Raw genomic sequence first — 15,416 nt, 5'->3', positions numbered from 1 at the left:
GCATGCCACCATGCCCAGCTAATTTTTGTATTTTTAGTAGAGATGGGGTTTCACCATGTAGGCCAGTCTGGTCTTGAACTCCTGACCTCATGATCCGCTCACCTCGGCCTCCCAAAGTGCTGGGATTACAGGCATGAGCCACTGTGCCCAGCCTATATTATATATTGTTATAGAAACACATCTGTATGATACAAATATGACCTATGTGTGAGTAAGAACTGAATGAGGATTTCAGCTGTGCCCATTGTAGGGGAGATAGGTATTGAAGTTTGAATCCAGCCCAGTTAAAACCATTTGTAAACAGTAACATCGCTCTTCAAAGCTACACAAGAGAATTGAGAGTCTCTATAATGATTCTTTACAGTTTTAGTACACAACTTTAAAATTCATTGAGACGTGTGAGGAAACACGAAAATGTAATCCATACATAATTTAAAAAGCAGGCAGTAGATGTGATCCTAAGATATTCAAGGTGTTATAATTCAGGATGTTTAAAGGCAGTTATTATAAATCTGTTCATGGGGGTAAAGGAAAATATTTTAAGAGATGTGGAACCTAAGCAAAGAAATGGAAATTATGAAACAATAGGAAGATAAAGAAATTTAAAAAAAAAACTTTTGAGCTTATTCAAAGATTAGAAACAGAAGACAGAGCAATAGAAATTGCCCATTCTGAATAAAAGAGAGAAAAAGCTTAAAGAAAATGAAGAGTCTTAGAGACCTGTACAGTGATTGAATCCAAGTTGGAGAGGGGACAGGAAAATTAAATGAGGTACAAAGTAAATCACCAACTAATAGCTAAAAACTTCCAAAAATTGGTCAAACGCCCCAGTTTTTATGCCCAACATGTCAACAAACCCCTCCAAAAAATATAAATAAAACCATACCAAGGCCATATTGTGATTTAGGAGACTGGTAAGGCAGAGCTTTCTATTGACTTGCTGTGATTTCTAATTTTAACTACCTAGAAGAATGAAAAATAGGTTCTCCTTAGAGTTTCTTTTTTTTCTTGGAGAAAAAAAGTATTAAAGGCAGATGACTTTCCAGCTTTCTCTTAAATTTCCAGTGTCTTACTGTGGAAATTATTTGAATTTGTTTCTTCCAAATCCTGCAGTAATACTGATGCTCCAGAAAGGCGTCCCATGGAGATTCTGCTCTTGTGCATCCATGCTGCATGGAGCTGAGGCTGTGCCTCCTCTAGTTTCATTAGCGTGTAGTCGTGGGGTACTTCGAATTAATCTGGAAAACTAAATGTTAAAATGGATTCAGGGCAGGCGCGGTAGCTCCCGCCTGTAATCCCAGCACTTTGGGAGGCCGAGGTGGGCGGATCACTTGAGGTCAGGAGTTCGAGACCAGACTGGCAAAAATGGCAAAACCCCATCTGTACTAAAAATACAAAAATTAGCCGGGTGTGGTGGCAGGTGCCTGTAATTTCAGCTACTGGGAAGGGTGAGGCAGGAGAATCTCTTGAACACGGGAGGCGGAGGTTGCAGTGAGCCTGGATTCAGTCACCGCACTACAACCTGGGCCACAGACCGAGACTCCATCTCAAAAAACGAAAAAGAAAAATGGATTCAAAGAATTATCACTGTTAAGTTCCACCAGCAAATTACTGAACGTGGTTCCAAAGGAATATTTAAAAAGGGAAATTGTTTCCAAGAAAGCCCTATTTACAGCAGAAACACAGACACTGTTCATGACCTCACTACACAAACTTCCCTCATGTGTTGGGAGGGACCAAGGGGCTCTCTGGTCCTGCACCTGCATTAATTACCTCCAGGAGGTCCACACTAGGACCCCAAGGCCTGGGAACCAGCCTGGGTCAGGGGCAGAGAAGTGGTGAATGTGGTTCCAAGGGGCACTCCTGCGGTGCAGAGGAGGATTTGTGACAGCCCAGAGGATAGAGGAAATGGTGGCTTTGAAAAGGCAAGTGCCAGGTTATCAGGAACCATGTATCTCCATTTCTGCCAGTGAACTGACGGTTTCAGACACTCATGAGAAAGCGTCCCGCGTGGAATGCCCAGAAGTCGGAGAACTGTCAGACATCTGGCCGTTAGCCACATTCCTACGCAGGGGCTACACTGCGCATGTCCGATGGGGCGTGTCAGGGGTGGGGCGAGGAGGAGGTGCCGTTCCGATGGAGAGACGGTGCCGAGGAAGGGGCGGGGCGAGGAGAAGGGGCGGAGCCGAGGGAAGAGGCGGGGCGAGTCCAGCTGCAGGAGGAGGAGCGTTACCATGGGAACCTTGACAGGTCTGTGAGCAGCTCCCCGTCCCCTGCTGCTCCGTGAGGAATCAAACTTCTGGCACTGACGAAGCATGAAGCCAGCATCTTAGGGGGAGGTAGTGACATAATTACAAGATACGATCAGCCGCCCTGGTCCTGCTGTCGCCTGGCAGGCAGGAGAGGTTTGGGAACAACCAGGCTCCCCTTGGCATGGCAGAACTGCTCTGGACACAGGGAGGTGTGGATTGGTGGGCGGGAGCTACGCCTGTCACACTGGGAGTTGTCGTCTTTGATTAGCTTCCAGTTTTTTCATCACTGGGCGACTGGATTACAATCCCAGCCAGCATGAACAGGAGGCGGCGCGCAGTCCTGAAGGGGAAGTCCGGCTGTGCCGGCCTTGCTGTGCATGCTGGGAGTTGTAGTCTCTTCACCGCTCCCGCCCTTTCAAGAGCTTCGGGACTACAATCCTAGCATGTCCCAGGCTCGGGAGCCGGGCGAAGTTCTCGGGGGGAGGAGCGAAGCGGCGCGCGCCTGGCCAGGTACGCTGGAAACGGTAGCTCTTAACGGTTCCCCGCCAGTTGGTGGCAAGGCGGCTGGACTGGAATCCCAGCAGGCGACATGCGAGGAGGCGGGCAGCCCAGGAGGGTTGGGCAGGGCAGTGTGGACCTCGCCGCTTCCACAGCGGTGCTGGCTACTGATCGCAGGCACCTCCTTGTCATGAGAAGTGAGTCCGGAGGGGGACAGGAGGGCCAGGTCCAGGCTGGTCAGTGAGGAGGGCATGACGCCGCGAAGTGCACCTCGCCCTTGTCCAACTCGGACGGGTGTGGTCCTCACCCCACTTCCCGCCGCTCGGCTGGGTTCCCTCTCCCACCTGCACCCGAGGTCTTTCCTGGGCATCGCGCCTCCTGCAGCCCAGGGAGCCGCCTGCTTTCCTAAGCTGCTATGGGACCTGGCCTGAGGTCCAGGCGCTGTGCATTGTGCCGCCGCCCTCTTTTCTCTCCAGGCAGAGCGCAGTGCAGCCACTATGGGGAGAAATCCGCCGCCTGGCCCGCCAGTGCACAAGTTCAAAGCTTTGCAGGGGGTGACATGGCCTGTGGCTTCGTGAAAATGTCACCCTCACCAGTACCTTTTTCACGGATGTTGAGGCGGCAGAGAGGGTCATTACTGGTTTACGCAGGAGATGCTAAAATCCGAGGAGAAAATTTCACTTCCCAGGCGTGTGTCTCTGGTGCGTCATTTTTCACTAACCCATTTGGTGGAAAGTCCCCCAAATGGCTACCTAAAGATAAAGATGGTTTAGGCATTTTCATTGGCACATCATTGGCCTCATCTCAACTGAGGCCTGACTGGGCAGTGTCTCAAAGACACAGATGGCAACCTGATCCTCAAGAACAGGTAGTGCTCCAGCTTTGTGGGAGCGACTTTCAAGGTGTGGACCACTTGGGGAGTCTTTGAAATTCCTTAGCACATCTTTGCTTTGAATAGAAAGCTGATCACCCCTGGCACTCACGACGGTACCTTTACTCTCTCGGGCTGATCTGTTGAATTTTTCTGTCTAGACAATGGAGACTTCTGGAAGCACTTCTAGTTTCGTGTACCTTCCTAATAATTGATGTCCCTAAATTCCATATGTCCTCAGGGACAGTTGCTTTGATTCTGGAATGGCGCCAGCTTTTATGCTTTTATGTCTAATCCCTAAATTCCAAGGTGTTAATCTACATGAAAATAAGACCTTGTTCATATAGCACATTCCAACAGGCTTCATTTGCGATTCCTGAGTGAGAGTTACTATAAATAAAAACCCCTAAAAACCCTGGTCATGGATATTGACCCTGTTATTGTACTTTGTGAATAATTTACTCCTTCAGGATCAGTTACACATGGGCTCATCAGCACCTTTGTAAATAAAGGAATAGGAACCATGGGGCATCTATGGATGTGGCAAGATGAGGTATAGGGAGACCACAGCACATCAGCTCTTCCCTTGTTTTCAGTAGAGTCTGTGGGGTCAAGTACCTGCGTTCCTCCCCCATCCTTCAATATTCTCATTCTACTCCTGAGTGTTCCCTCGTTAGGTGGGAGTTTCTAAATACGTTTGTCTGCAAGTGTTGGTGGGGATGTTGTAACGTGAGGGCATCCATCATCCATCACCTTAAAGGTGAAGAGAGAGGATTTTGTGATTTGTGTTCAAGAGGCACTGCTGTTGTTCCTGTGACTGCAAAAACAGGTGATCTCAGCTGTCCCCAGCAGCTGCCTCACAAGATTGTTGCCAGAGTTAAATTCACAAAGATATCTAAAAGTGACTGTTAATGCAAGAATCCACTTTATTTAAAAACAAACAGGCCGGGTGCGTGATGCAGCCACAGCTGCTGTTCACACAGCCAGGAGCTCCTTGCAGTTTGGTGTATTCTGCTGATGTTGGCATGCGATCCCCATTTTATAAGTGAGGAAACTGACACTCAGAGAGGTAGAGTAGCTTTATTTACTTCACACAAGCTTTTCATGAATTTCAAGTCTCAACCTAGAAGTCTTCCTCTAAGGTATGATTATGGCATATTCCAGTTTGTGTTTCTCTGCCAGCATCCCGAAGGGGTCCACATCGCATTAGGACTCCATTTTCTTCTTAATGACAGGAAACTTGCAGAAACAGGCCTTTGGTTGGGGAGAGCACTTGCTGGCACTTGGCCTTCCCTGTCCTCTGCCTTCCCCTTGTCAGGGGGTAGATTTGATTTGAGGTGATTTGAGGGAGCTGGAGCAGCGGTAGATCCTGACCAGCACTCACCTGGAACACTTGTTGATATGTAAAGATAACACCCACTCTCTTTTTGAGGTGTGATTTTTTTTGTTTTAATTATTCCTCTGGGCCTTCTCTTCCAGGTTTGTGCTATGTGCTAACATGCAATACAAATACTGATGAAAACAAAACTATTGCCGTCCTACCAAATGGTAACAAAGCTTATATTTTTCCTCCTTTTCTAGTTATAAAATAAATGCATGCTATTTTAAGAATGTCAGATCATAGAGATATTTATGTAGTGAAAGTCTCCCATGTCTTCCTCTTCCTTCCAAACTCACTCCCTTCTTAGAAGAAATTATTATAGCTTGGTGTTTATTCTTCTGGATGTTTTCTATAAATTTATAAATACATATAAAGTTGGCCAGGTGCAGTGGCTCAGGCCTGTAATCCCAACACTTTGGGAGGCTGAGTGGGGAGGATCCCTTGAGCTCAGGAGTTTGAGGCTTCAGTGAGCTGTGATCACGCCACTGCACTCCCAGCTGGGTGACAGAGTGAGACCCCGCCTCCAGAAAAAAAAAAAAAAGAGAGATAAATACATGTACAGTTTTTGAACACAAATTATATCATACTATATTGTTTTTATTTTGCTATTTCACAAGCAATGTATCACTTACATTATTTCAAATAAGTGCATGAGATTCTAACTCTCTATTTTTAATGTCTTAAATGTATTCCAAAGAATGGGTATAGAATATTTGTTTCACTGTTTATTTTTTAATAGAAATTTACACTGTTTCTAGTTTCATCATTGTTAAAAAATGCAGCAATAAGATTCTTGTACATAATTTATTACACTGATAATTAACTGTTCAGTTTATCTTGTCTTCTTTTAGTCACAGAATATATCATGAGTTTAATATTTATTTTATGATTTGTTTCATAGGGAAATTAATGTTATGACTGGATAAATTCGAGGTTGTCTATCTCTGTTTTCTGATGGAAAAGCGTGGAGTTCAGAAGCATCGCTCGCTCCTTCAGTTTCTAACAAGTCAGTATTCTCATAGGAATTTAAATTTAAATGTTTGAATTACCTCTCCTTCCCTCATTCAGAATAAGTATGTTGTTTTTCTGTTTGTAAAACTTCTGACTCCGGGTTTTTTCAGTTGGGCTTTAGAGAGGACAACTCCCATATTGCTGTTGTATCTATTTCTCTTCAGCATCTGGCTGCATGTGATAAAGATTATAGAATTAGACCTGGTCCTATATGTATTTTGGGACCAAAAATTCAAAGTAATCAACTCAAGATAGGAGTCTACAACTTTAATTCTTAATAAAAGATTTCCTTTGATTTCCCCAAATCTTTATGACTCCTTGAAGAAATTCACTCATGGGTGAAGCATGTGGCTCTGTTGAATAATGTTTTGTTGGGGACTTCCACATCGAGTTTCATGAGGCATACTGTTTTACAGGGTTTTGTTTTGTTTTTTTTTTTTGGTACTGCCTTTCTCTGATTCTATTGGAGAGTAATACTAGCTTCCTAAAATATATTGGGAAATGTTCCCTCTTCTACTTTTGGACAATATTAAACTCATAATGACAAGTTTTCTTGTGAAAATGCTCTGAAAAAAATGTAGGGTGGGCCAGTCACAGTGGCTCACACCTGTAATTCCAGCACTTTGGGAGGCCCAGGCAGGCGGATCACGAGGTCAGGAGTTCGTGACCAGCCTGACCGACATAGTGAAACCCTGTCTCTACTAAAAATACAAAAATTAGCCGGGGATGGTGGCGTGTGCCTGTAATCCCAGCTACTCAGGAGGCTGAGGCAGGAGAATCACTTGAACCCAGGAGGCAGAGGTTGCAGTGAGCCGAGATTGCGCCACTGCACCATAGCCTGGGTGACATAGCAAGACTCTGTCTCAAAAAAAAAAAAAAAAAAAAAAAAAAAAGGTGTAGGGTGCCCTTTTCCCTTTTGTACTGGGTAATATTATTTATCTTGATTGGTATTTACCCATATACCTGCCAATGGTTCAATGAGCCCCCGTCTTCTACTCACCAATCTTACCCCTACTTCAGCCACTCCTCCCTACTTTCTGGTACTCAGCCATATGTTTTTCTCTCCTCACATTCTCAACCCTGTCTCCTTAACATGTGGACTTCCATGCTCTTCCTATATCCTTCCACCCTGCACTGCCAGGAGGCTCTAAGCTGGGGCAGCAACGCAGTCCCCTCTCTTGGTTTCAGCCTCCAGACCTCAGTCCTGTGCTCCTTGCAGATGCTTCTAGTGTTTGGAGACATCTGGTTCATGTGGTTGGTCTGGCTTCGTGTGTGTTTGGTGCCAGAGGGAGTCTGTTTCTTGCTCTTCCACCACACAGAGAGGGCAAAGCTCTGAATTGATTTTGAAATCAATTCTTGGTTATCTCTTTTGGACTGAAATAAATTGACTATTAATTTGTGGACATAAATATTGTAGCTTAGTTTGTGGTAGTTATAATTTCATTTCTATTTATTGTTTTACAGGCCATGCCACCATATGCAGCTAATGTTTTATTGTTTGGTAGAGGCATGGTCTCACTCTGTGGCCCAGGCTAGTTTCCAATTCCTAGGTTCATGCAGTTCTCCCACCTTGGCCTCCCAAACTGCTGGGATTATAGGCATGAGCCACTGTGCTTGGCCAATAGTTAAAATTTTAGATTATTATGTACAGTACTGTGATTAGCCATATTTAACTTACAGACAAGGCTTTAATAAAAATTACTTCATGTTACTATACTTTTCTTTAATTTTTTTCAAATTAGTTTTCTTTATTTTTCTCTAATCTTTTTGTTCTAGCCTCAGTCACCTTTACCCTGAGTTTCCATCCTGGTCAGCAGAGGCAGCTCCATGGATGATGGGCCTGTGGCTCTGTGTTCTTGGAGCTCTTACCAAGTAAGACTTTGTGACCAGGAGGGGGCCACAGGCCTCTTTTCAGGACAGATCACCTGCGCGTAAAACAAAGGAAGAGCCCTTCCAGGCCAGGAGTGCTTAGCCAAAATCTTTTTGCTTTTGAGGTTTCTTTTTGTTGATTTTGTTGTTGTTGTTGTTGTTGTTGTTTGAGACAAGGTCTCACTCTGTTGCCCAGGCTGGAGTGCAGTGGGGTGATCTTGGCTCACTGCAACCTCTGCCTCCAGGGTTCAAATGACTCTCTTGCCTTAGCCTTTCAAGTAGCTGGGTTTACAGGTTCACACCACCATGCCCCGATAATTTTTGTATGGGGTTTTGCCAGGTTGGGGTTTGCCATGTTGGCCAGGCTGGTCTTGAATTCCTGACCTCAGGTGACCCGTCTGCCTTGGCCTCCCAAAGTGCTGGGATTAAGGGCATTAGCCACCGTGCCCGGTGAGTTTTTGTCTTTATCCATCATTGGACACAATAAATATCCAGACACACAGATGTTTCCCAACATGTCTATACGTTTAGAGATTGGACATTTCTTTTTCTAGTGATCCTGGTTCTTGACCTTCTCACTTAAGGTTTTGTCATCTCCCAGCAGCAGACACAAGGTCTCCTTAAGCCCTGTGAGTGTAGAGGGAGGGTCTTTGAAAATCATCAAGTATACACTGTATTTCAAGATGCATTCACATTTCTCTGTCTCTTCCAGGCCAGGTCTTGGAGAGACCAGGAAGCCAAGAGTTTCCTCCAAGAATGGAGATTCCTTGGGAGCGATGTTTGCCTTGAGTAAAGAAAGATGAATCACATGTGGTCAAAGGCAGTTGTCCAGGGTCTCAAGAAAAGAGCCAGAAAGAGGAGCTGGGGCTGCTGGGATTGTGGGGGTCCTCTCTCCCACCTAAAAAGCTACTACTGCCTGCCGACCCTCTCAAGAGGAGACCTCTCTGGGCTCCAGCACCTAAAACAGACAAAACTGGGAGGATGGTTCTCTCTTCTGTGTCACACATGTCCTAGAGAAAACCTGTGTATCTGAATGACCAAAGAAAATGATGAGAAAAAATGCAAAATCTGTGCCAGGTCATTCAGTGTCTGGCTGGGGCTGCGTGGTGCACATGCATTCCAAGACTGAAGGGTGCTGAGCCTGCAGAAAATGTCCGTCAGACCTGCCTCTCACACCTGTAGTATGACTGCCCATCCAGGTTCATGATGCAGAATTGTCTTTAAAAGGCCACTGCAGATATGGAGAGAGGGATTTCTAACCCTAACAGAATATGACCAGCTGTCCCGTTGGGGAAAGCCACATGCACCAGTGACATGCTGCCTAAACTGGCCCAGACCACACTCTGCTGCCTAAGGAATAAGCCCCACATTTGCTCTTTTCGAGTAAAGGGAGAGGGTGAGAGAGGAGAGGAGTGTCTGCACAGACATGAGAAGCCTGTAGATCCAGATGACTCCCTTGCTGATCACGATATTAAAGATCGATATGCGGAAACAATGACCCCATAGCAGATAAGCTTCTAGAGCAGGCTTCAACCATGCTTCATCTGGACCCACTGGCAGAGAAGTCTGCCCACCGTCTATGTTGATGGTCTGGGGGATACCATTTCTGAGACAGATTTAAGAAATGATCTCTACCTGTTGGCGAGATCCGGATGGTCACTGTTGTGCAGAGACAGCAGTGTGCTCTCATCAGCTTTCCACAGGGCAGGCTATGGAAATGGCCACTGAGAAGTCCTTTTGTAAATTGATTGTCCATGGCTGCAGACTCACCGTCAAATGGGGGACGATTCCAAGCCCTCAAGGAAAAGGAGAAAGAGAAGGACAGAACGGCAGACTCTGGGATCCTGCCAGAGCCTATTTCAGGGCCGCCAGGAGCTCCTCCTCCTGCCGCAGCTCTGGTCCCCACCTTGGAGCCTCCTTCCAAGGAGTGAGACTACCTTTCTGACTTTTTCTGACCATAGACAGCTTTTCTGACTATTTCTGTCCTTTGGACCTGCCGAGGACAGCAGACCCAGGGACCCGGACTCCTGGGCCCATTCTTCACCAGCTTCTACTTGATTCTGCAATTTGAAGTCGTTCTTGTGCAGTGGAAGCAGGGCCCCAGGACAACCCGATAGATCAATGGTCTCTGGCCTGTGCCCCACTGATGGTTGAATGGTGGCCACTTAGGGTGCGAGAGTCCAGCCATCGCTGCTTCCTTGAGTTGAAGAGGTTGCAGGCTGGTCCACTTGCTCCTATCCTGCCCTCAGCGATGTGGATGGTTGCTCTTTGAGCCCGGTAACATCACTGGCTTGGCCCTGCCAGGCATGCCCTGCCTTGTGGGGGCCCTGCGTACCCACACACTGCTTTAAGGGGCTTGCCCTTCCCTGGGCCAAATTCTAGTTTTGGCCAGTGCCCCAGGAAGCTCAGTCCCCTCTTTTGTTATCTTGGCTATTTCTCTGGCACCCATGGCTCCCTTGGGTCCCTTTTCTCCCAGGGCTGTAGGTCTGGGATGTTTGCCCTGTGATGGAGGCTCTGTCACGCAAGTGGGCAGACATGGGGACATGTGACAGGCTGCTGGCTGGCTGGGGCTCTGCCGATGCCACAATCCCCCTCCCCTCCAGCAGCCTCTGAGTCCAGCTTCCGCATTGACGCTGATTTCACCCAGCTCAGGAGCTGTCTGGGGTTGTCTGGGTGCTGTCTTGGCTCTTTAAGGCTGTGCTGCTCAGTGGCCCCTGAGAAAGGTCAGATCCAGGTGCCACCATGCAAGGGGAGTGTCTATGGCTCTACTGCTGGGGTTTCAGTGGGCTGGGCAAGGCCTGGTTGTTGGGGCCCTGATAGGGTTCAGGGCCAGGGCCTGTCTATGGTCCTGGGGGTGTCCAGGGAAGATGTAGAAAGAACAGGGGTTTGGAATCCCTGCTCAAAGCTGCACTGTGGACACCATGAGCCCCGGATGTCCAGGTCCATGGGGAGTTTGGGAGAGAATTCCAACACAGAAATCACCAAAAATCCCATGGTCTATCCTGAGATAGGAACAGGCTTGCCACATCTTGAGCCGCTGGGCCCCCAGAGAGTGGCCTGTTGCCCTGGGCTCTGTGGAATTCTTCTCGTGCTGCTGGGCCTTGGCTTCAGGTCAGCTTCTGGGCTTCTGGAGCTGGGCTGGTGGGCCAGGGAGGGCCAACCTATCCCCCTTGGGGAGGGCCTCCATGCTGAGGGATGCCCGCAGAGGCCTGGGTGCCAGAGACCCTCACTCCAGGACCAGGGCCTTCCTAGGGATCTTTGTATGTTTAGCTGAATGGAAAGCAAACTTGGTCCACTTCTCCCCCAAGCCCATCTGACCTTTGTACGGCTGGGCCCCAGGTATCTGGGTCCTTGGAGTTTTGGGGTCTCTAGTAACCCACCTGGTCTGACACTGAGGAAACACCTACAGCCTGCTGATCCCACAGTGAGGGATGTGTGCCACCCGGGGTATGGGCGCTCATGAGTGAGGGTCCCTGCTGATCCCACAGTGAGGGGTGTTTGTTGCCTGGGGTATGGGAACTCGTGAGTGGGGACCCCTGCTGCACTCTGGCCCTGTTGGTGCTCGCAGCTATGGGTGTGGGCTGGCACAGATGGGACCGAGCCCTCCAGGGGCTTCCAGGGTTTTGTAGGGCAGGAGGGGAAGGGTGTGGTGGGGGGCTTGGAGGGGTCTTGCCCTCATCCCCTGCCCTGTTACTGGGGTGAGTCCAGCACCTGCCCTGGGGCCCAGCTGGCCTGTTTTTAGAAGCTTCTTAAAGAAGGAAGAGGAGAAGGAGAAGGAAGGCCTGGGGAGCAGGGATGGGGGATCCTGGGCACTCCCCACTATTTACTGTCTTAGATGGTGACTCAGGAGGGGACCTGGTGCTGGAGACCACCTTGGGGTCAGTGGTCACAGTGCATGTTTCTGAGCTCAGCCATGGAGGCCTCAAAGTGCTTCACAACCACATCATCATCCATAGCCCAGGTATCGGAGAATGCGTCTTAGGAAAGCTCCCACAGGACAAACAAGAGAGCTTCAGGAGAGGGTCTAGGTTTGGCGCTGGGCATCAGGCCAGGAGGGGTCTCCTGGGAGGGGTCTGTGACTTCACCTTATTTCCGCCATGGGCACCTCACACTAGGCAGTGCTGGGTCCTTTCTAGATACCCCTGGGGTTCAGCTCTGCACAGGAGGCCACTAATGGGGGAAGGCCCAGGCAGGGAAGAGCTTGCCACACTCCTGCCTTTCATCTGAGTTTTGTCAGGGGTGGGTTCGGTTTCCAGGAGGACTCATGGTGCCCTGTCCAGTCCACCAGGCCTGGCTTGGTTTGGCCGTCCCTCTGGGTTAAAGCAGAGGGTCCTGTGGACAGTGTGAGCACTGCCCTCGGGCCGGGTTTGGTGTGCTTGTGTGCTCCCCCAGCACCCTTGGGCACATGGGGACAGGGTTCTGTGCACTTTCAATGCCGCATGTGCCCTGGCTATGAGCATGCGCTTGCCCTGCAGAAGGCAGATGTTCCAGAGCCTGAGGATGAGCTTGTGATGAGCTTGAAGTAGGGGTTTGTGGGAACAGCAGGCATGGGAGGACCTGGCCCTTCACGATGGAGGGCTGGTGGCCTGAGCAGGGCCTACTGGGTGCTCAGTCTGTGGTGCTGGGGGCCCCCTCTGCATGGGATGAGACCTCCCCCAGGAGGCTGGATCAGATAAGGTCCTGCAGCTCCTTATGGGGGTGTTCTCATCTCCATCAAATGTGACCCCTGAAAGAGGGGGCTCCCTGAGTGCTCTCCCAAGATGAGTCTTGGCCCAGTCTGCCCAGGATGCTGGCCCTGAGTCCCAGCCCCAGCCGTGTGATGCCCCCTCTCAGGCAGGGCACGGTTTGTGTGCCCTGCAGGGATCTTCCTCTGCCTCCTGTGCAGAGGAGGGGAGCTGGGTCCTGGAGGAGCCAGACTCCTGGGCAGGGTCCCTGGACTGGGTCTCCTGTGCACACTTGTCCCATCAATCAAGCACTGTAGGAGTCACTTTAAGGTGGCAATCTGGGTGCACAACATTTGCTTGTCTTCAAGGAAGGAGCAGAGGTGTTCAGAATCCCCTGGACTGCCCTGAAAACCTCACTCTTCCAGGCCCCTCTGCAGACCCTTCCCAAGGCCAGATCTCCAGGCAGTAGGGTGCGCTGTCACCCTCTTCTCTGAGACCCTACCCCTGTCCTGAGACCTCCCCACTGCCCCTCAGATCCCCCATCCCTCCAGATTTCCCACTTCCCCTGGCACCCTCCATGCCCCACATGCCTTACTTGATGTTGCAGCGCTCTCTGAACATGGTGTGGCTTGTGAAGGTTTGGCTCACATCTAGGTCATTCTGGTGCATGTTCAGAGGACATCTTGGCCTGCTCCATTTTCTATAGAGCAGGGCCAAGCCTCAGAACAGACACAAGAGTCACTATCAAAACTGCTGTCATAAAACAGCCATTCTGGAAGGAAAGGAGTCTTTTTCTGCAGATACTTCATTTCCAAAGCCAGGAAAGTCATCAGCACACAGCTCACCTGTGTTGCCCTTGCCACTGTCTGCCCAGGATGTATGACTGACCCCTTCCGCCCCTTTGGGGTTGACTTTCCCTCCATCTGGGTAACTGAGCTTCTGACACAGTCTGGCCTATGCATCCTGCTCTAGCTGGGAGTGGAAGGGCCAGACCTGGTGTTTCCCTGGGTTCTTGGCCTTTGTCTTCTCGACATTCAGTAGAAGTGACCATGCTGGGCCCCAGACCTCTGTGAGGATTCCTTTTTAGACCCAATGAGACATTTGTGGACAGAAGATGCTCTGGTGAGACAGACCTCAGGGTGACCCTAAGGGGGATCTGAGCCTAAGGATTCTGGAAGTTTCCAGTCTTTGGCTCCACAGTTCCTCAGGAGAGGTTCAGTCTGCCTAGGACTGGGCCTCCCTTTTCACGAAGAGTGGGCAAGAGCTCAGGTTGTGAACTCTGATCTGGATTTATTCCTTCCTATGGGGTGTCCAGAAGGTGTTCCTGTTCCTGGCTTAGAAGCAGCCCATGCCAAGGCATCAGATTCCTCCCAGCAAGGTGATCCTTGCAGGGATGTGCAGGAGGGCTAGGGACCAGGCCTGTTGTCCTTTCAGTGAGGAAAGTGTGTCCTGCCCTGTCTGAGAGGCAGGCAGCACCAGGAAGAAACCATGAGTACCTGCCCTAAACCCTGAAGAGCAGTCATGGGGGACCCTCACTCACAGCTGTGCCTTCTTGCTGTTCCTAGATTTATTCCGGTTAAGCATTTATAGGCATTTATCTGTGTGTCTGATGCCCTGATGTTTTTGCTGTAGGTAAGAAGTGATGGAGTGAGCTGAGCTGCCAGGCTTCCTGGAGTGATTCTTGGATGCTGGGTCATGTGCTTAGGGGCCCTGATGGGACTGAACTGGAAGGAACCAGAATAGGACAGAACCAAGCCCCTGATGAGTGGGCACTGGTGGCCTGGCCTCATGACCACAGGACACACTGTTCCCAGGGCACAGACACCCTGGGCTTTGGTTGGGTCTTGGCCTCCAGTTAGGGCCCTGTTGGGCAGCGGGCAGCAACTCCTGAGACACTACTGTGATTCTTGGTGGTGGCTGTGGTAAAAAACCTGCAGGGCTAGAGCTTGGGGTGAGATTCAGCAGTAACTGTGGCCTCTCCTAGTGACAGTATGTCACTCCCACTCCCAGCAGGCATGCCCACAGGCCATGGCCACCACATCACAAACCCCCCACCAAGTTGCCCATCTATGGAGCAGCTCCCATACGGAAGGGTCAGGCTCTTACCTCCACCTCCAGGGCACAGACAGGGGGAGCTCTGTCTCACTGTAAGGCAATGAGGAGAGTTGAGGGCCCGGAACAGGCTGGGGGCCGTCCCCTTTCCCGAGCAGGCCTCAGGGAAGGACCAGCCCCATCCCCATCTGACCCAGGTCTCAGCCCAGGAGCCTGCATAGGGAAGAAAGGACAGACAGGGCCTCCGTACTGGCGGACACTCAGGAGGGGCTGGGGCAAGAGAGCAGAGGGAGCGCAGGGCCGGGCAGGGGCTGCTGTATTGATGGGTAAGTGGAGAAAAAAACTGTGGGGGAGGTGTTTGTGTGTGTGTGTGTATAATACATAATGTAACATATTTCAGCTTTTAAAAAGGAGAAGATACTGCCATTTGTGATAACATAAATGACCATGGAGGATATTAAGCTAAGTGAAATAGCTTAGGGAGAGAGAAACATACTGCATAATTTCTGTTACATATGAAACTTTTAAAAAGGTTAAATACATAGAGACACGATAGAATGATGACTGGGGGGAGAAGAGACACAAGTCAACGTTCAGTTACATAAAATAAATGAAACTGGAGTACTAAAGTACAGTTTAAAGGTTATAGTTACTATTTTTATATGATATACTAGTAATTTTTGAATAGGGTAAACTTTAGGTGTTTTGACACCAAAAGAAAACTACATGAGTTCATATGTTAAATTGCTTTACTGTAGTAATCATTTATATGTATATGTATATATGAATATAATTATGGGCTCATTAAATTTAAATAT

General features: G+C 49.1%; 1 long non-coding RNA gene and 1 pseudogene across 1 annotated transcript; one reads left to right on the top strand and one right to left on the bottom strand.

Moving 5' to 3' along the window:
* Positions 1-896: 896 nt before the first annotated feature.
* LOC134761715 (uncharacterized) lies at positions 897-2,092 on the bottom strand. Its single transcript, XR_010140778.1, has 2 exons — positions 1,774-2,092; positions 897-1,246 (listed from the first exon to the last, which is right to left on the bottom strand). It is a non-coding gene; the product is annotated as an uncharacterized LOC134761715 (long non-coding RNA).
* A 1,217-nt stretch (positions 2,093-3,309) lies between these two features.
* Positions 3,310-9,813, top strand: LOC100442939 (pre-mRNA-splicing factor RBM22-like; annotated as a pseudogene).
* Positions 9,814-15,416: the final 5,603 nt, after the last annotated feature.

This window comes from Pongo abelii, chromosome 6, assembly GCF_028885655.2.
Source record: "Pongo abelii isolate AG06213 chromosome 6, NHGRI_mPonAbe1-v2.0_pri, whole genome shotgun sequence".
NCBI lineage: Eukaryota > Metazoa > Chordata > Mammalia > Primates > Hominidae > Pongo > Pongo abelii.
Note: the sequence above shows the minus strand (reverse complement) of the source record. Positions and strands in the feature narration are given on the sequence as shown.